Raw genomic sequence first — 21,716 nt, 5'->3', positions numbered from 1 at the left:
CGCTGTCATAGGCATCCAGGGACAAAAACAGCTTTTGCTCAAAGCTTTGAAATCTAAGAGCAATTTTATGATGCAGTGTCAGTTTTAGCACAAGAGATGAATAATAGATATGCAAAATATAATAATACTTTCAGAAGTAAACAACGCTCTGCAGTGTCAAACCTCTTCAGAAGCCCTGTCAGGCTGTTCAGAGGGAGCGGCGCTGAAATCACAGAAACACGGAGGCAAAGCGAATGCTGTTAGAATAAACACGTTCAGCCAACAGGCACGGCTTCTGAAAGGCACGGCACGTCCAAATCCCAGCTGTGTCCTCCAGATATACACATCCAGATCCCCCCTATAAAAAGGGGAGGCAATGGAGATTAACAAGATGAACCAGAAACTCTTCAGACATAAACTTGATGGTGACCCTGCCATCCCTCGGTTGAGCCACGGTAAATCAGAACCTCCTCCTTATCTGTACAGTGAGCAGAGCTGCACTCACCTATACTCAAGATATGAGCATTAATTAACTTAACCCAAAGAGAAAAAACACACTTCAAAGATGGCAGCCGCTAGAATATTCAAGATTCATTCCCAGTTAATTTGTTACAAAGATACCCGGATATGGAGCAAAATCCCTATGCAAAACAGAGCAAACCTGAGAAAGCCTTTCAGCTATTCGGCATCCTTTCTATGGAAGGCAAGCAGCATAACTTGCAGTCACCATTATTTTTTCTGCCCCATACTGTAACTGTTACGAATTCCAAGGGTGGAAGTGATAAACCTGTGATAAAACAAATTCCAGTGAACTCGGAGCATTGCCCTAACCAAACAAGAATTTCCTCCTTAGTCATCCGGCAGCATAGTAAGCGAGCTCCCACACGAATTACAGAAGAGTAGGAAAAAATGCTTATCTGGGAGATTACTTTTTTTTCCCAGTACCTTGTTATTTCATTTTTAAGCAGGGCACAGGTCAAACAAAAACCACCTGATGCTGATGTGAACTGCTGAGCACGAGATAAAACTGTGCAGGGATCACAGCAAAAGGAGTTTCTCCCTGCGAGGAGTTTCACAGAGAACAAGTGACGGTGCCAGCAGGACGGGTGGAGGCACATCCCAAACTCCAACCAGTCAGCTTCTCCCGACCTCCGGGGATCCTCACATCCTCCTGTATATTCCCATGCAGTGGCAGAGTTGGGAGGATTCTTCCTCGGAGGTGGGCACAGCCTAAAAGCGACACGAGAGCTGTGACTCCTACCCAGCACATGGTGCCAAAACATTTACATTTTCACAATAAACACAAGGAGACAGACAAGGCAGACGAGGTGGCCGAGTGGTTAAGGCGATGGACTGCTAATCCATTGTGCTCTGCACGCGTGGGTTCGAATCCCATCCTCGTCGGCAGGTGAAAATTTTCTCCCCTCCAGGTCCTGTCCTTGTGAGGTCCCATCTGGAGCACTGCGATCACACCAGGTCTGGGGACCCCAGCAAAAGAAAGACATGGAGCAGTTGGAGCGGGCCCAGCGGAAGAGCACAAAGATGATCACAGGGCTGGAGACATCTCCGGTGAAATGAAGAAAGGCTGAGGGACCTGGGCCTGTTCAGTCTGGAAAAGAGACGGCTGCAGGGAGACCTCATTGCGGCCTTCCAGTGTCTTGAAGGGAAGTTATAAGTAGGAGAGTAGGAGGGGAGTGACTTCTTACATGGTCTGGTAGTGAGAGGACACGGGGGAACAGCTTTAAACTAAGAGGGGAGATTTAGGTTAAATGTTAGGAGGAAATTCTTTACTCAGAGAGTGGTGAGGCACTGGCACAGGCTGCCCAGAGAAGCTGTGGGTGCCCCATCCCTGGAGGATTTCAAGGTCAGGCTGGATGGGGCCCTGGGCAGCCTGATCTGGTGGGGGGCAACCAGCCCATGGCAGAGGGAGTTGAAACTAAATGAGCTTAAAGGTTCCTTCCAACCTAAACCTTTCTATGACTCTATGACTGCAAGACACCTTTACTGAAAGGCCCCTCCACAGGCCCCTCAATGCCTCAGGATGCCAGCCAGCTTTGGAGGTTTTACATTTAAGTGGCATGAGGCAGATTTCAAAACAAGCTCCTAAATACTAATCCCCATCAACTGCTCAGCAGATGGGAGCCCAAGAAAACAGCCTGTCAACACCTATGGCTCTGCAAAACCCAGCAATGTAGTACAAGGGATTCAGTAGCCAAGATGTCATCCTTGCTTTGCTGGTTCTAGCCATAATGCATCTGCTGGATTTCACTGTTTCTTCCCAAGGACAATGTGAAGCAGGACAGTGAGTCTGCAAGCATTCAGCCAGCACTTTACAGGCACAGCAAGTCAGGAACTGCAAACAGTTATTCATAGCAAAAGCAAAGATCACTTTTAAGTAAGAACTATATCCTGAAAGTAAGTACTGTGACGGTTTAGTCAGTGGAAAGCACTGAGCAACATCTTGAAACAATAAACAAAGGAACATTCATCACATACTAGTAGGATCATTCCAGACCTTAACAACAACAAAAAAAAAAAAAAAAAAAAAAAAAAAGAAAAAAAAAAAGAGGGAAAAGACCACCAAAACTACAATTTTGCACAACCTAATGATTGAGGACTGCTATTAATTGGCTTTGCTCAGGCTGGCTGTCACTGCTGCCCTCCAAGTCAGTGCCCTCCAAACTGCAGCATCAGGGTCAGCAGCAGCAGGATCTGCAAGCAGCACTCGCCCCTGGTTTATCTTTCTTCGTGGTCCCTTCCAACCATTCTCTATGAAATCCCCCAACAAGGACAAGATCAAAGCAAAACTTCAGCATCAGTAGCATCAATACATTCCCCAAGCAGCATCCTGGAGGAAGAAGTGAATTCAAATATTAAGCTGTAAATATTTTTAAAGTGCCAGATAGGCTTTTGGCGCCCAAGATAAGAAATTTCTAAAAGCACTCGCATTTACTACACCCACCTTCAAAAATCCAGTTTGATGAACTCGTAAGGTAGGTACCCACAAACTGAAAACTGAAGCTAGCTTCAGCCCCAATACCAGACAACTGGGAGTAATTTTTAGAAGTAGGAAAACAGCAACCAAGAGGCAATATCTGTAGATTAAATCCTCCTCCTCTGCCAGACTTCAACATATTCAACTCAGAGAACCATAAAAAAAGTTAAGAATTCAGAAAAAAAACTACATTGTCGAATTTATTTTATAGCTTTGAGTTTTTTTCCCTTTAACCAATAAATACTTGCAATTCCTTTATTCACTGCCAGCTGGAGATAGACTTGAAAACTGCTGCAAACCTGTAGCTTCAGTGTTTGTCTGTGCTGGGCACCAAAAAATTCCTCTCCAGTGAGTGCGAGGGGTTAGTCATGGCTGGAGCATCCCTGCTATGTGCCAGGGCTGCTTTTTCACTCTCACGTAACCACCAGTAATACTGACTTAGCACTGCTGTGACTTTTACAATGCTGTTACAATCTCTAAATCAGCTATGTCCTTTTGAATCATACAAACACTTGCACACCCGAATACACCACTTTCACAATCAGCGGAAGCCTTTTTTAAATTAATGATCATAGAATCAGAAAGGTTGGAAAAGACCATTAAGATCATCATGTCCAACCACACAACCATTCCCACCATCCCGATAAACCATGTCCCAACATACCACACCTCCACATTTCCTGAACACCTCCAGGGATGGTGACTCCACCACTTCCCTGGGCAGCCAGTTCCAGTGCCTCACCACTCTTTCTGAAAATAATTTTTTCCTAATATCCAACCTGAGATAACATGCATTTTCCCAATATCTAACCTAGTATCATGCATCTGTCCACAGACCTACAGGTAGCATGGATCCAGAGCAACGCAACACAGCGTAAGCAGCAAGGCCAAGTGAAATGCATCGAGCTGCAGCTGCACCCCAGGTTTGCCAGTCCATGTCACCTGCATGGTGCCAGGCTCCCAGGTGCGATGGGTTTCCGTAGCTCAGACAGGATGGGCAGGACTGAGTTTTCAATGGGCAAAGCAGAACAGAAAGTTTGGGTACATCTACCACAGCTTTTCTCCAGTCCCGGTGGCAGTGAAGAACCATGCACTGTAGCTCACTGGTGCTGCTCTACATCACCCAGCGATGGACAGGTTTTGTTCCATCTCCAAACAAACATCTCCAGAAGCACCAAAGCAACTGCATCACAAGAGCCTGTTTTATGGGGTAGGCTTGAGCACCACACGTACTCCAGAACTGAAGCCTACACCCTGTCTTATACTGAAGATACACAAAGAAAGCAGTATACAAGCAGTGATGACGCTTACTTTGCTGTTTAAACAAAGAGGAATCCCAGGGAACTCCCTCACGTCAAATTACAGAGATGCTGTTCCTGAAAGGCTGAGCAACAGGGCTGGGATGAGACCAATAAACACATCTTGCACACGCATTCTAGGTCTTCTGCAGGTGTTCATGGCTCTAATTAGGACTTTTTTTGGCTCCAAGCTCCTGCTTATGTACAGAAGATAAAGCTCATGCTGCCGTAGCACACTGCTGACAAAGGAGCTTTTTAGATATTGACGATGTTTACTTAAATTGTAGTTAGAAAGCTTGTACTTCCAGTGATCTTTCTTCGGTGCCTTAGAAGTTGTTAGGAGGCAGTTAATAAAACACTGGGAATTTCCACGCGTGGAAAATTGCATTCTGTATTCACAAGGGATAGAAATGGGCTAAACTACTTCCCTGACTGACCCGTGCAGGGTCTTGCCTTGCAAGTTACCTACATACTGCTATAACACAATGTTATCTCCTTACAAGGGCGGAATGAAACAAACAAAAAAAATTATTAAGTGACTTCACCAGAGGCACAGTTGAGGTTACTAGAGGAGCCAGCTACAGGAAACAGATTTCCTGATTCCCTTTCTTCTCTGTCTCAGCCACCAGAGAAAGCAGCCTTCAGAAGTTCAGAAGATGCACTTCACCATGCAAAAGAAATACAATTATTTTCCAGGGTATTTTCTGCGCCATTTGAGCTAGATTGTGACATGCCAAGTGAGCAGGTCAAGTTAAACACTGAACATCCCAGCCCATGGGGATGCCTCTGCCCCAAACCTCACAGGCTGCTGGCTCTACACAGAGCCCTCCATTGACCACCAAGCCTAAGCGATACACACGACCCACCCCAGAGACGTGGTACAATGCTTTCACTCACCGCAGTTAAACTCCAGTCTCTGTTAGAAGCACAGCAAGCACTCAACTTTCCTGATAGTTAAAGCAAAGAACCTTTTAATTCTCAGTCTCTGTCTATCTTCTCAATCTGGCTTAAGTATCACATCAAATTCAAGAGACGGTCAACTGATTTTGCTCCCCTGGCTCCATTTCCTTCCTTTAATCTGATGTAAAACTGTGCTTACAAAGCAATAAGAAGATGAAACTTTTAATGCCTCACACATGCTGATGGGAATGCAGAATAGTATTTTCAGCAATTTCCTTTTAGCAGTTCTTTTTTGTATAGTCAAAATAAATCTGGAATCTAGATTTTTCTATTCCCTATTCTTTAAAAAACAAAAAAAACATTCTGTTCATAAGCACACACAAGCAGATTCATTCCCCAACACTTCCAGAGCAATTGTCAAAACTGGGATTTTCATAGCAAACTGACAACCCCAGAGACCAACAGAACAATCCAATTCTGGAGTCGAAGAAAAGAAAAAAGCTCAGTCACCTTTACAAAAACATCCAAGTCATTATAAATCTCTATAAAAATGCAAATTTAGTAATTATCACTGCAATTACTGAGTTATCTATGTCTACATTGAATACAAATCATTTTCAAGTTAAAATTTAAAGCCATCTCCTTTTTTATAAGTCATCCTCTAAATGATGCCATTCTTCAATAGAAGCACTGTTAAATTAAGATGAGAAAAAATGGATTGAACACTCATATTATCTCCTCTGAAATTACACGGCGAAGCCTGATAAGCAGGTTCACACACAGCCAGTGTCTGCTTCGTGCTGTAAGTACACCAGTAACTGCTGAGTGGCCAGGGGCGGTGCAGGAGGAGGAATTACGAGGCATGAACATGAGCATCCCCACCCCTTCGCTAATGAGGAAAAGCCATCTTCAGAGTATGACGCCAAAGAGATGGAAAGGTCTTACCTTTAGCAGAGGCTAGTAAGGAAAGAAAATGATTCAATTCCTAAAAGTCAGGAAAATAAATTGGGTGGCAAATGAGAAAACCATCTACCTACCTGGACATGGCCACTGCTGCAACTGGAAAAGCTCAGCGGAAGGGAAAAAATATCCTTCTGCCTTCTGCAATAATCAGTCTGTTTTGAGCAACCGGAAGGGAAGGTGTTCCAGTAAGGATGGCAAAAGACTGATTTGCTGTAATCCTCAGAGCAGAGATGCTTCCTTCCCAACACTCGGCGACCCAGGAAAGACAGGACAAAAAGATGGCAGGAATTTCCAGACGGTTTTGTCAGCAGCTGATGTTCTCCAGAGGATTTTGCAGGCCCATAAATCCCATGATCCTAAAAATCCTTGGAAGCTATGTAAAGGATCACACTGAGATCCTCCCAGCATTACTCCGGAGTAGTGGAAGGCACAGGGCTGGGACCTTGGGAGAGAGGACAGGGATAGCCATTACATGAGAGCAACCACAGGGAACCAGAAACCACAGGCTCTTCCCATCTATCTTATTCCCATACAAACTCCTATCTTTTGATTCACTTTTGCACAGGAAGAAGTTTCTAGGGTATTTTTTTTCACTTTTTTTCTCCTTTTTTCTTTTTATTTGTTCCCTATTAGCCTGGTTTATTTAAACACACTGAGCATAGTTAGCATAGCTCCATGGGACCACCATCTCCAGGGGCCTCACAGGTCCCAGGTGATGTGAAACAAGGAGGACTATAACTGAAAAGAAGTTATCACCTACCCAGCACATCCTTCCAAAAACCCTCTTTTTGGCCGGGGAAAGGAGACAGTTTTATTTCTCTTTTTTTTTTTTTTACTTTTTTAAACCTAATTATGTGTTTTCTCCAACAGGGAAGAGAAGGTAGTAAAAGGCTGCAAGGAAGCAGCTCAGTAGGACTTTCTGCTTTCCTAATGTCAGAGAGAAATGCCCATCCAAAGCACCTACGGAGTCTGGGTTGAAGTGGAGGAAACACTCCCATGTATCAGCTGGATACTAACCCTGACACCTTGGAAACACTCAGCTTCCAACAGTAGAACAACTGTGTTTGCACATCTTACCAACTCAAGTACACTGCCCATCTCCATGTTCAAATGAAATAAAAACCTCTCAGCAAAGTGGCTTCATATGCCCAGGGAATTAGTCATAAAGATTCCAGTTATTTGATGTGTATAAAGCCATCAAAACTTGTTTTGTTTTGTTTTTTCCTTTTAAAACCTGATATTACTAATCATGCTGGGAATCAAGTTGCTGGGATTTTTGTTTGTTATTTTAAGATAGGAAAACTGTCACACAAACCCAGCCAATTGCCAGGCCCGGAAATAACGCTTTGCAAGCAGTGAAAGGAAACTCAAATAACTCCCTGCCCAACATAGCTTTCTAGTTCATCTGTAATAAAAACAGCAAAGAGCAGCTCAGAGCCAAAAGATTTTTTTTTGCTTTGTTTTAACTCTAGCAGCACAGAAAGGTGATATCATTGTGTAACGTAACCAAGCAAATGAGTAATGAAAGTGCAAGCAAACACATTAAATAGCACCAGCTTACATAAAAGGTGTGATAATGATTTGTTTTGCTAATTGTGTCAGCGAAGTCCTATCTTCAAACAGATGAAACGTCATCAGAAATAAAAAATAGAAGAAATAATCAAGTGAATAATTAAATGTTCAAAATACGTTTTTTTTCCCTCTTTAAAACTTTGGAGAAACCCATGCTTATTATAAATAGAACTCCACTCACTTCTATTCTATTTACATCACCTTCAGTATGAAACCTGCCTTTAATCAAAACTTCTTCCTCACTAAGGAAGACAACAGAATTGCCTTCTCCGCTTTGTAAAGACGCAGGCTTAACATAATCCAAGCTCACCTGAGTCAAAATTGCCACCAATAGGACTGATGACACTGTAACTCACTAAAATCTGGTGTCTTCACAATACATTTAGGTTGCAAACTACAAACTGTAATACCCAAAGCAGTGCAAAGCAATTTGAAGTCTTCCCTCAAGTCTGCTAGTTCTTGAAACCAGAAACCTGCATGGTCTCCTTGCTTCTTCAGTTTTCCAGTGATAGGTAGAGCTACCAAACAAAATATCCCCATGCCACGTCCCACTTAAATGAAACAAACCTTCAGAGTTTACCAGAATCCTGAGCTGATAAAAAAATCTTACAAAAGGATGCAATTGCCACAAAATAACTCCCATCCTTCTCATCATACAGCAAACCTCAGCCACTTTGATGACTGTACGACACTTAAAATGCTTGTAAAATGTATTTCTCCACTAAAAGAACACTTGCCTGAAATCCTTGAGCTGTTTTTTCTCTAAACTAATTATCTACAAAATATGTGCATGTAAACTGATAAAAATCCATCACCAGTCACCTCTGTGCCAGGAGGAGCGGGGCTTCTGTTCTAGCTCATTGTACACATATCAGTGTGCACTTTCACCAGGAGATGAGTCAAAGGAACAAAAGGAAGAAAATACAAAAATGATGCTTTTCCTTCTCTTCTTCTCGCCATTATTTGCCTACAAAGACAGCTGGGACCCTGCTTGAAGCCGGGGTAGGACTAGATGATTGCAAGTGGCCCCTTCCAACCTCAGCCTGCATTGAGGGGTTGTCAATCAATTCTGTGATTGTGGGTGGCAGCAGGACCTGAGGCTATGGAGCAGCTATGGACAGGTACATCACTTGCTCATTATGCCCACATAAACATCCACCTCTTTCTAGTTAGGCTTTAAGAGACAACTGATAAACCAATGATACATGTTCATTTTAAGCATATTCCTTCATGGTGTGGCAGACACAGCACTGATGTGTTCCCTTCCAGGCTGCGGACACCTTCCTTTCCAGGCTGTGAGGACAGGATACAGGACGTCCCAGTGCAGGATGCAGATGACGTTCAAACTCTTGTGCTTGGGAGAAAAACCCGGAAAGTCAACTTTCCAGTTAATTTCACTTTGCCCTTAAAATCTTGTATGCATCTGCTCTGCAGACCTCAGCTCCAGTGCTCTGCACTCCAAGCTTACAGCAGCCTTCTGCTTCCCTCACAAATTAGGGGTCTAAGCATTGCTGAACACCTGCAGGTCTTGCCCAAAATAACATAGAGAAAGTCATGCAGCAGTACATCTACACACTGCAAGTGACAGTCCAGCACCTGAGAAACACATTCCTTCTCATCCCTCAATGAATAACAACTCTGGCACTTGATCAGCAGGGCACAGTTCAGCCACCCACACTGAGCAAAACACTGAGCACCAGTCTGGCCCCAAATAAACACGGCATAGGCTGCAAAATACCACAGCGCTCAGAGCCCTCAGCTCCTTCTCAAGGGCAGCAAGACCAAGTCACATGAGCTGAAGGAAAACAGCAGCAAGCAGAGCACTGTGGAGAGTGCCCCGGCGAGCCTCAGATGATTAATAGCCAAATAAAAAAAAAAATAATAAAGACTTGCTGCTAATTAAGAAATACAGGGGGAGAAGAGAAACAAGTAAGGACTTCCACCTGTTAAATATTTACCATTAAAGAGTCCCAAGTGCAACATCTGTTTTAAAAAACAAAGGGTGTTTTTTGTGCCTGTGTTTTTGGTTTAAGGAAAAGGCTGTTTTTCCACTTCAGCTTGTTCATTGCAACCCAACCATGTGAGCTAAGTGCAGTGAGGGACCTGTAAAACCTCACTATCTGCTGCAGATTACTACAGCAGGAACTTTATTATGGGCGCAAGTGCAAGCAAGGCTGTTTGTCTCTGCTGTTCCTGTCCCACATCCAATGTGCTCCAAACTCACCCTCCAAAACATGGCAAACATTCCCAAAATGGCCCTTCTCTACGTTCCTATGCAGAAACACATTTTTTAACATCCAGATAAGGAAAGGAAAACAAAAAGAAAAAAAAAATCTTTTATGTTTTCCTGTGAATTCTCCATCTCCTTTAAGCAAATGGTTGCAGGTATATTTACTGCAAGGTAGCAATGCTTGGGTGGAGGTTGCGAACCACCACAGGACACAGTCTGTCTTCTCTCTCTTACCTAGGGCCCTGCTGGGGTCAGCTCATGTGCTTGCCTAACACCCCAGGCAGCAGATCCAACTCAGCACAGTGCATAACCCAGCCACCACGGGGGAATGGACTTCTCCAGGTTTGGTGAGCTCAGCCCCAGCAGCGCTAGAAGGAGAAGGGAAGGATCAAACTGGACTGTCCTTTGCATCAGCATACAGCTGGTGAACCAGTTCAATCCATCCCTGAAATCTCTCCTCGGCTGTTACCACTCTGCTCTCAAACACAGAATTTTAGAAGAGCTATACACAGAACCTGGCAAAATGGGAGATTTCAGGTCAACAGGGCTTGTGTTTTTCATCAGTGAGGCAGTGTACAGTTTGAACTCATTTACTTCAAGGAGTCACAGAAGGACACCAGTGTTTGTCTGAGCATCATATTTATGTCCTCATAAAAGAGCAATTGAGAAAATCCTAAAAACAAAATACTTCAAATATTCTGTTGTTTGTTTGTTATTTTTCTTTCCAAAAAAATAAAGGCTGCTACTCCTTTTCACTCTCAGCAACACCAAATTCTTAGAGTAACGTGACCACTTTTGAAGGGTTCACAAGTTTGACCAACCGCCACATCCAGGCAGCATCTAGAGAGGGCTTTGGCTCCCCTGTCGGAAACTGCAGCGATGGTTAGGACGTGATTAATATGAGGAGGGCACCTTGCAGGGGCTCCACCAGCACACCCAACTAGCAACGCAAACCAGGAGACGACTTCACTCTGCCCATTAAAACCTAAGAGTCAGTCGACTTGCCTTGTGCATCAGTCTGAGACATCCTTGTATGGACTGCCAGAGCCACTGTTTGCATTACACAGTACTGTGGGAAAACAAGGTGAAGACCACAACCATTTATCCTGTCCTGTCCCATCACTTTTTGTTCTGAAAAGTTAATGCTGTAGACTCCAACCAAAACAGGTTCAGAGGAGAACGACAAAAACAGGAGGATCCTCCAGTGAGAGTGGGAACAACCACCTACGTTTGTTCAATGACAGGGCATTGGATAAAACAAAAAACAGTGCTTCTAAGGATGGCTGATTCTTGCGAGACTTCTCAAGGAAACGCACTTTTTACAGCATACACCTAGATGTTCCATTTTAGGTATCATCACAAAAACTCTCCCCCATAACCATTCAGGACTCTTCATACATGTCCTTGGATATGCATACTTGATGGCTAGTGACTTGATACTCAATACTAGTGACTACCACAGGCCATTTTTCCAAGCTCAATGCTTGCAAAAAGAAGCACTATTTTCCTCAGTGCAAGCCAGACCTCCAGAAGTCCTTGCCAGCACAAAGTCCTTCTTCAACAAGACCCTGGGCTGAGGGAAACCAGGAGCCATGGATGCTGCCACTGCCTTCAGCTGCATCTTAAAGGAGGGATGACAGCCACAGCTTACATTGATATAGAAGAGCTACATCATAAGCATAAAATTACTGCGTTTGTGTTTGTCTTGGTAACCCCACAACTGTTCAACGCTTAACAGCAGATATACATCATTGCTACCTACCTGGCCATCAACATACAGGGATAATACAGCTGTGCTTCTCCTCCCTGCTCCTCCCTGCTGAAAGGAACTGGAGGGGCTCCTGTTTGTAAAAATTTACAAAGCATGACCAGTATCTTTTCCTATTTCTGAGATCAAATATAACAAAACAAAAAAACCCAGAAAGACGAATGCCCAATTATAATAGTTTAAGCTACTGAAACACATGTCTACCCTCACATCTGCAGCAACAACCCTGTCGGGGCCGAGGCTGCCTGGGTCAATACCCTGAGCAAAGCATTGCATCACCCCTTAGAAATAGAGAAGAAAGGAGATGGGAATTCATTATTTCCAAAAGGCCTCGGTGACTGAGCTCTGCGCGCGTTACAAGTGAGCGGGAGGCAATCACCAGCTGTGACAAAGACCCAAATCACAGATCAGGCACGATAAAGAGCTCAGCTACACAGAAAAGCCCTTTGAGGCAAACACTGCTAGCGGACGGCCCTCCTAAGCAGCTGACTTCTTCGCTTGCAAAAGAAACAAAAGGCACTTTTTATATCTTGCACGGATGCAATTACTTTGGTGTTTCGCTTATGCCCAGCGGAGTGTGCAGCAGTTATAATGGGACAAGGACTGTGAGGTGACCACGGTCCCGGTCAGTGGAGAAGATAAGCTACAGATAAGCCTGAGTGGGAGCCTAATTAGCACACAGGCTCAGCCTTTTTGGCTTTTTAATTCTGTAATTCTTTTAATTCCTTACAACAGAATAGACATTCGGTATTTACCCTGGCACTTGCCCAGGTTTCCATCCCTGCCCCTCTGTTGACACCCAAGCGGGCACTGCTTCACCTCCTATGCCGCCGGCGGGCTCGAACAAGAGCCCCTTTCTTCCCTCAGGTTCCTTACACAGGCACGTGGCAACAAGGAAACCATCAGCTCTCCCGCCAGCCCATGTCTAGCCCAAAAGGCCTGAAAGAGCTCTCACAGGTATGGGATGGAGTTGCTGCTCCATCTCCAGGGCCCTGGGGCTGCATCCTGCACTGCCTCCTGTGGGACTCCCTCATCAGGTAGAGCTGAGGGACTCCAAGAAATTGGGAACCCCCCAGCAGACTCGCTTCTTGCTTTGCCAGTGATCACCTGAGCTTGGCTTGATCCCTGAGAGTCATCCTGGTTTCCCAGAGCTATCTAAAGCTTGCCACCACTTTTGGCTATAATTATTTTATGACTTTTAGTCTACAACAAAGTTAACTAGTTTACTAACAAAAATCACTAAGCCAGCCACATAAATAATCCTTCTAATCAGTATATTTTAGCTCTTTATGTGAGTCCTATTCTTTAAGTTTTCAGGATTTGTTTTGTCACTGTGAAGGCTAAAAGCATGCTTTATAGTTAATCAAATACTGAAATTCTCACAACTACATCTTTCTAAGAGCGAAGGAGTTGTACTAAAATTATAAAAGTGGCTAGGAGTGAGATGAATTAGATCTTACTAAAAAAAGAAAGAAACAACAGAACGTACCAACAACTTACTTTTCAAAGGTAAAACCAACCAACGCAAGGCAGTTCCTACGTAGTTAAAAGTTGGCTTTCATCAGCCCAACACTACTACAGCTTCCTCTATTTTTATATTCCTCTATTAAGTTGGGTTTGCAATTCACGCTGTTACACCCTCCATGCTGCCACTGCTTCTACTCCCAGGAGGCACAGATGTGCCAGCTGCTGTGGGTGGTTGTAAGGGCACACTAAAAGCCCTTGGGCACTGGTCGGACAAAGACTCAGCCAGAAACCACCGTGCTGGCCACGTTTGATTGCTGCTACCACCACATTGCACTGATGCAGCTCCAAGTCCGCTACTAGCAAATGGGTTTGTTGGTTCAACAAGGCTTGAGGGATACGTTTCTGACTGTGCTGCAGTTCTCCAGCACCCTCCAAGCACTACTTCCTCCCTCTGGTGCTTTGTAGGCCCTTCTCTGCCTACAAAGGTGTGCAAGTAAAGCAAACCAGTCCAAAGCAAGGGGATGAGGGTCAAGCAGGAAAAAGACATTTTTTAAATCACTGTAAATCACTACTTCCATGCATGGCTTACGAATTTCAAGCGTACTGTTTGGCTCCTTTCAAAGCTTAATTCTCAGTGGCTGCCTCCTCCTCCAAAACCTAGATGCAAGACAGCAATAACTGCTTTCATTGAGCTTCGTCACACATGGCTTAAGGTCCCTGCTCCAGCCTGGGTGCACACCCACACCCCACAGAGCTCGGGAGAAGTCCCCCTGCTGTGGGCTGGCACATGGTCCTGTGGAGGCAACCAAGGTGAAGGTTTCAAAACATCACTGGGAACAGCAGTCCAGAGATGTTTTGGCAGATTAGGCTCTATCTTCCTGTTACTTTTTTTAACCTCCCATTTACTAAGGGCACATGTTCAATACTCTGTAAATAATAACAGAAAGTGTTTTCACTTGAACCAAAGCCCATGGAATACTTTGACTCATTTCAGCAACTGCTGGCAAATCCAAATAAACGCCTACCTGCCGATACAGGCAGCATTAATGTGCAGCACAGTTACATTAATGGGCACTAGCTCAGGACCCTCTCGAGGTGAATGAAAATATTATCATTATTAGGAAAGATTTCATAACAGCATAGGATTAAGCTTCATCCAAACATAGATGTAGTGTTGGTTTAACTAAATCCAGCATGGAAATGTTTTATTTATTGCACCAGTGCAGTTCTGTTACAAAGCTACAGCCCAGTGCTCATTCTTCTGTCTAAAGGAGCGTCCGTCTTCTGCTTGGAGGAAGAGATGTGAAGATTCCCATCAAGTGCCAATGTCCATGCTCTGTTTGCTGGCAGGACAGCAGTAACGCTCCGGCTCAGCTGGAGGGATGGACACCTCGACATAGGCACAAAACCAACTACATTTCCTGCAACTCAAAGAGGAGATCTATTTTTATGTTTTATTTTAAGACTGGTGATGCACTGCACCTCTTATCTGCTGCTAATAATTTAAATTGTCATGTCATGCAGTCCAGGCTCTTTAGTGCCCAACACTCACATTTTCGAGAGAACTTGGATGCTACTTTTGAGAGGAATTCCACCTCTTGGTGTTCAAACTAGAATTATGAGAAAACTAAATAAAAACTGGTAGGTTTACATTAGCATCTAAAGGCATCAGAGGAATTCCCAGCCACATGCCATCAGCTCCATGTGAATGCAGCTAACTACCTCATTCGCCTGTAAGGCACGCTCCATGCTCCATGAATCTCAGCAGAACAGAGTCCAAAAGGTCCCTTTTCTCTTACCCAGATGACGATGCCCTGCCAGGCGCAGGGCTCCTAAGAATACGTTTCTCTCATTGCTGCCTGTCTGTTCTTTGCCCCATTACAGTGGAGAAAGGCACTGTCTACCACACCACCTGTGTGTAAAGTCATGGTTGTGCCACCCTACTGTGCAAATACATCTGCTAAGTAGATCTGCCTTCCTTAAGCATAGGGTTTAATTCTCGTCGCACATCCGTGCCAGGGGGAGTCTCACTGGGGTTTCTCCACTAAATCCAGCTGAGTCAGGACTTCTCTTCCACAGTCGTAATCAGCTCTACGGACATGGCAGGGAAACAGAAAATCTGTTTTCATGAAGATGGCCATCCTTCATCCAAGAATCTTTATCCAAGAATGGAGAGAGATTACTGCAAGAGGACGTGATCTTCAGTGAAGCAATTCACAGGTCTATGACCCACCCCAAAATACTTGGAAGTATCTTCTTCCAAATGTCAGTCCCTCAAGAAACCCTTTTTGCCAATCCCCTTTCCCATTTGCACACCCTCCTATCAGGGACTATGCAGGAGCAAACGTTAGTGGCCTTTCTAGACAGCTTTCTCTGCTTACATAAGATAGCAAGTGTATAACCGATAAAAGGAGATATTTTTCCACATGGTACGTAATCAGACTGTGGGATGGATGTATTTGGTGATAGAAGGTCCCAAGGTTAAAGAAAAAGAAAAGAAGGAACGAGCAGGCACTTCATCAAGAGAATCACAATTAAGTGGCACTGTAACAACTGAACTTCATTATTTGAAGCTTACAGGCAGTGAAGCATAAACATAACACCGAATACAGAATATTCAACTTATTTAGTCACTTCTTAAGAAGATGACACCTCTCACCCTCTTCTGACCGAGCTAATGCTGCCCATTTTGGGGTCAGGACTTCAGATCAGACGTGTCTACAGCACAACAAACATAAACTTTCACACACTCACTCACCATCTCACACTTCTCCAGTCCCCAAAACCCTTCCCATGATCCTGAAGCAGCCCAAGTTGATGAGGAGCAACCCAGCAGCTGTGATATGATGCAGTGAGGCTAAGAAAAAGCCAAAGGACACAGCTGAGAAAGTGGCAGCACTCGGTCAGCATCACCTTTCACCTACATCTTCCAAGCTGCTTTCCTGATAAAAGATTATCTTGGAAAAACAAGGCTGTCACGGCTGTTCATTCCAGCAGGTCCCAAGACCTGCCACGCCGTGTCCTCACTGGACCCGTCCACACACTGTCACTATTTACACATGACCATACCAAAATAAGTTCACAGAATCACAGATGGCTTGGATTGAAAGGGACCTCAAAGCTCATCCAGTCCCAACCCACTGCCATGGGCAGGGCTGCCCCCCACCAGCCCAGGCTGCCCAAAGCCCCATGCAACCTGACCTTGAATATCTCCAGGGATGGGACATCCACAGCTTCTCCAGGCAACCTGTTTCAAGCTACAACAGCTTTGATCATACAAAAAGCACCATAACTGCTTTTTTTTTTTTTTTCCTAATGGCTAAATTGAGATACCAAAGGAAAAGAGTACCACACAACACAGAACAGGCCTGCAATCATAAGACTGCCAGAAGAATCAAAACTCCTCAGGGACATGCTTTCAAGAAGAGAGTGTAAAGATCCTGGTAGATATTTGCATTTTTTTCTACCTCAAAAGCAGCACAGATGAACAAAGTCAATGAAAATGACCTGAAAACCTACAATGAGAGTTAGAGTGCCGCGGCCTTGATTTTGATCTTGAAATAACCTGGCCCAAGCTCATGAATCATTTTTAATGTTTATTTTTAGGATGATTACCTTCAAACCTTCAGACTTGTCCTTTAAATAGTTTGACACATTCGATACCTTTTCCATTTTTTCCATGAGGCTGAAAATAAAATCTGTGAAGTCACATTTATCAAGGGAGACTTGTCCATCATCCGTATCTCAGCAAGTACACTTCCAAGGAAAGAGCTGTTTGTTTTACAGCAGATGTAGGTTTTCCAAACACCTACCAATAGGAAACGCCTCATGCCAATATCCAGATATGCCAAAGCCAGCCTGCTCTTTCCACAGCTACACTGAAGTTTTGGCCTTGAGTTGACAAAGCTTAATTGAGGTGGTAACTTATTCTCACTTACGTGGACAGGAGTCAAATCTGAGGAAGAACTCAATCCCTCAGAGCTACTTTTTCTCAGAGCCACCAACAACAGTCCTTTTGGCTACTCAAGATGGACTCAGATGTTTTGTTGCAGGCAAGAAATAATTATTTGCAGCAATTCTGAGCACATTTTTAGTTTATTTGTAGAGGTCTCCACCAGGTTTGGGAACACATACAGTCACTACATATGTGATTCCCCATATCAGCATAATCATCAGTCGGCACCACACAAAAGAGGGAAATTTCTGGTCCTCTTTTAACCGAAACAGTCTCACTAGTAGAGATCTCCATGAATGCAGCCAGGCCAATATGACAGTATCATATCTTCCTTTCTTTTCATTTGTGCTCACAGTGATATAAAGCCATTGGAGGCAGCACATGGGACCAGGACAGCAGGAGCCTGTTCTCTTCTAACCCTAATGCAGCGGAACAGGGAGGCATAAAGAGCCCCACTCGTGGGGCACTGAGGGATTAGAGATCTTGTGATCCTCAACTGCCTTAACATCATCACTTCCTGCCACCCTCCTCCTCCTTACGCTCCCCACAAAAACAAACCTCTGGAAAACCGTGAAATTGCCTTCTAATTCCAAATCCTCAAGCATCCCCATGGACGTGGGCAACCTGGAGGAGTTTATTGTACATCATTATAAATGGTTCAGTTCCACCAGTGAAGTCCTATTCATTAGGATGCCCTGAGGCATGCTAGGCATTAATACATCCGCATCACAGCTCCGCATATCTAAAGGAAACCAGGAATAACTGAAGAATTTGAACCCTGCGGAGACCACGTGATGAGCCTTCCTGTCAAAGGGATGGGTTTTAAACATTGTAACACAGCGATCAGCAGACAAGATCAAACCCAACCACCATCCTTGCTCAGCATCTGGTCTCCAGCCTCAGATGCCTGGAGAGAAGACCCACACACCTAGCAGGATTCCTCCGGACAGTCCTGTCATTGCCCCATTGGGCACCAGCATCCACAAGTGACCTGCTGCACTATCCAGCTTAAATTTTAACAGTTTAAACTAATTCACCAGCTGTCACTTGCAGCAGCTGAGGAGCTGACACAGTTCCCCTTCCGCCACTGCTGGGGACCACCACAGCCCTACAGGAAGCAGAGCAGACACAGTGATGACAACATCTACCACGGCAGTTGCATCGCCAGGAGACCACCTGCCACAGCCCTTACAGGTCCATGTAACCACAGGGTCACGGATTAAACCAACTATGTGTTTTTATGTAGATATATTCATATATTATCTCACAGACAGCTTTCTTACCGTGGGTTTGACCCATCAGACCTATTCTGACTCTCACATCTGAATGTAATTTCAAATCACAAAAATCTCTGGCAGTAGAGGAGGGTGTTAGTCTCCTAGCACAGATGAGTTCAAGTCAGATAACTCAGGTATTTGCTACTAACTATTCTTCACTTCATTACTCTTCCCAGAAAAGAGCACAGAGTACTATTAGTAACCCATTTCAGGTGACTTTAATATGACGCAGTTGCAATGCATGATAACATCTGAGCTGATTCACGTGATGTTTCCCATTCCCACGAGTTCCAGAACAAACTCCAGAAGGGCAGCGCGGTGGCTATATCTACAAGCGTTTCAGCCACCCTGGCTGAACCTCCTGCCGGTCAAAACCTTGCACATTACATCACTGTGGTTATGCATCGCGCTGACCTCAAATGCACTGCAAACTCCCTTAGTCAGTAGCTCAGGTTCTGGCGCTGCAGAGATGAGTTCCCACTATCACCTAATATGGATAGAGCTTAATAAAGGCAAAGTCACTCAGCATGCCAGGAATGGGCATGGCACTGGAATGGGCTGCCCAGGGAGGTGGTGGAGTCACCGACCCTGAGGGTGTTCAAGGAATGTTTAGACGTCGTATTGAGAGACATGGTCTAGTGAGAACTACTGGAGATAGGTGGATGGTTGGACTGGATGATCTTGTAGGTCTTTTCCAACCTTGGTGATTCTATGATTCTATGATTCTATGAAGTAGCAAGGCATGAGCATGTTCTGCACTCTAGTAAACAGAGTGCATGCGGTTCCAGTGACTCACGAAAGCAAAGCACCGGCTCTTGAGAATGGTCGCTCCTACTGCCAAGACTGAGAAATATAAAAAGATGGATGAGGAAATGAGGGGGGAAAATAAATAAAACCCACAACACATCGTGGCTCATTTATTGTTTCAAACAGCTGTAGCAGAAATTCTGCTTTTGTTTTTGCTGGCTTTTCTCTTTTTTTTTTTCTTCCCTTCCACACAAATGAAACAAAGCATGGAAAGCAAGGGCTCTGCCAGCATCAGTTCTGCACTGATGGCTCATTCCTAATGGCTGGCTTCCCTGCTCATTGCAGGAGAGCTGGACTAGATGACATTTAAGGGGCTCTTCCAACTCAAACTATTCTATAATTCTATGAGATGGGCCTCAAATTATAACCACCAAAAGTACAAATAGGTAGGTAAACTTCTCCCAGACATACAGCCCTTACTTACAGCACAGTGCACACCTATTTCAAGCTCTACTGCTACAAAAAGCATCTTCAGCTATCTACAGCATGGAGTTGTTACTGACTTCATCACAGTGGTAGTTGGAGCTGCGATCAACCCACAGTGCTGAGGGGGCCCTAGGAAATCAGGTGAACCATGGCACTGCCTAAAACCTTCAGAGTTTCACTTCAGCTCCTGAGATCCCCGTTAAAAAGATGCAAATTCTTTAAACAAATAACTGAAGCACCTGCCAGTCTGAAGAAAACTGTAAGAAGAAATTTCATCTTAGTTGCAGAAAGTCTATTACGATCACAAACATCACAATTACAAGAACTGTATCTTCTCAGTCACCAATATAAAAATTAAAACCAAAAATAGATATACCATGATATTAAATGTAATTTTTATATCCCATATTGCCAAACAATTCTGCTAAAAAATACTCAAATACGGAAGAGAAACATTTTCAATTGTTGTTTCTTCTAAGAATGCCATACTTTTTCATAAAGACACGAAGCTTGGGGCTTGGTTCCAGCAACGGAGGAAGATCAATTTGAGTTATGGCCTTAACTAAACACTAGATATGTTGTCACTCTCTGCAGGTAGACTGGGATCAACCCCTCATTTCTCCAAGCATAAGGGTTTAGAGAGAAGAAGACTCAATACTACATCCCTGTGACTCAGACATCGCCTAAGGCTGGGAAGAGACAACCAGAGATGTCAGCACAGTAGGTCTTCAAGGTCTACGTGATTCTGACAACTGTAGGAGAACAAAGTATTTCTGGTAGATTTAGAGAAGATGTGAAGCTATACCAGTAACAGCAGAACACCTTAAGATATTACGCCCCATCTGGGAGCCTACATTCAAGAAGGATGAATATGAACAGAACTCACCAGAGCTGCCAGGAGGGAATGACAAGTCCCTCTTACAAGGCAGATGAGAGCTGCCAGTGTTTAACCTGCATGGCTCTGAGGGGACAGGATTGCTCTTCTTATCACAGAAACAGCGATTAAAGCCAATACTTGCACAAGGCCAAATGAGTATAAGCTGGTTATGAACAACTTCAGACGGGAGCAAAAAACCTTCCAGCTACACCAAGCTCTGGATGTTTTTCAGCAGTAGCAGAGCAGGTGGCCCAACCAGCCTTAAGATTCAGATTGATTTATTAATTGGTAAGATTATACCCCTTTGCTGCTCGGGAAGGTAAGAAAGGACTCTTCACGATCCCAGCACCGTTCTGCATTCATGTTCCTCTGCTCATTGATAACATCTCTTAATTGGCTTTTTCTTATTCTCCCTCACCTACTTGCCACACCTGTTACAACCATCCACTGGGATGGGAACTCATTCTGGACATTTAACGGGAAATTCCAGAAAGTCAAAGCTTTAAAGGACTACTGTAGAGAAAAGAATTACAGCACACCTGATTTTACAGGTGCAGCAATGAAGACAGGAGGAATCTGTTTCTGCAGCAAAGGAAATCTGAGCATTGTGCTATATAGGTGGAATTAACAGGAATTACACATCAAGCTCAAACTACCAGCAAGGACAAAACCACACAGTGACAGACAGTGCCACATTATCCCACTCTTCTAAGCAGAGTTACCAAAAGAACAAAGCTTTTAACTGAGCCTTTTGTCAGCCAAGCAGGGCTCCACCACTCCATCTATCACTGTTCCTCCTGTGCACGCTACAATAAATCCAGTATAATTTCCTCCCAATTAATGCATGTAAGAGTAGGATTGTTCCTACCACTGCCAGTGTCTCCATTCCACTAGCCAGCAGTCCTCCTGATACAGCAGACAGTTCTGTTTCTTATCCCCCCAAATTCTTCCATCTCCTTTTTTACTATGTCTTGGGAGATTACTGCTCAGCGCTCATTTAAGCCATTTATTTTCAAAGGCGCTCAGATTCTTTGCCTGTACCTCTGATACGTTTCCAGCTTTCAGATCTGTATGTTTAGATAAAAAATAACTTCTCAAGTCCAACATTCAGAGTTCAGCCTTTCAGCTGCAGATTTTCAATGAGTAAATCTCAATTAAGCCAGTAAATGTGGCTGCTGCCTTGCCAATGCGTGACACCACTT

At 44.2% G+C, this 21,716-nt stretch overlaps 1 long non-coding RNA gene and 1 other non-coding gene across 6 annotated transcripts in view; one reads left to right on the top strand and one right to left on the bottom strand.

Moving 5' to 3' along the window:
• Positions 1 to 21,716, bottom strand: part of LOC110393760 — an 81,509-nt gene that overhangs the window by 34,647 nt on the left and 25,146 nt on the right. For all 5 annotated transcript variants that reach the window (XR_002435179.1, XR_002435182.1, XR_002435181.1 and 2 more), the window contains one exon: positions 6,210 to 6,577. This is a non-coding gene — a long non-coding RNA (uncharacterized LOC110393760). The remainder of the gene's footprint in view (positions 1 to 6,209; positions 6,578 to 21,716) is intronic.
• Positions 1,302 to 1,383, top strand: TRNAS-GCU. The gene has a single exon. It is a non-coding gene; the product is annotated as a tRNA-Ser (tRNA).

The sequence above is a fragment of the Numida meleagris genome, chromosome 2 (assembly GCF_002078875.1).
Source record: "Numida meleagris isolate 19003 breed g44 Domestic line chromosome 2, NumMel1.0, whole genome shotgun sequence".
Classification (NCBI taxonomy): Eukaryota; Metazoa; Chordata; class Aves; order Galliformes; family Numididae; genus Numida; species Numida meleagris.
Note: the sequence above shows the minus strand (reverse complement) of the source record. Positions and strands in the feature narration are given on the sequence as shown.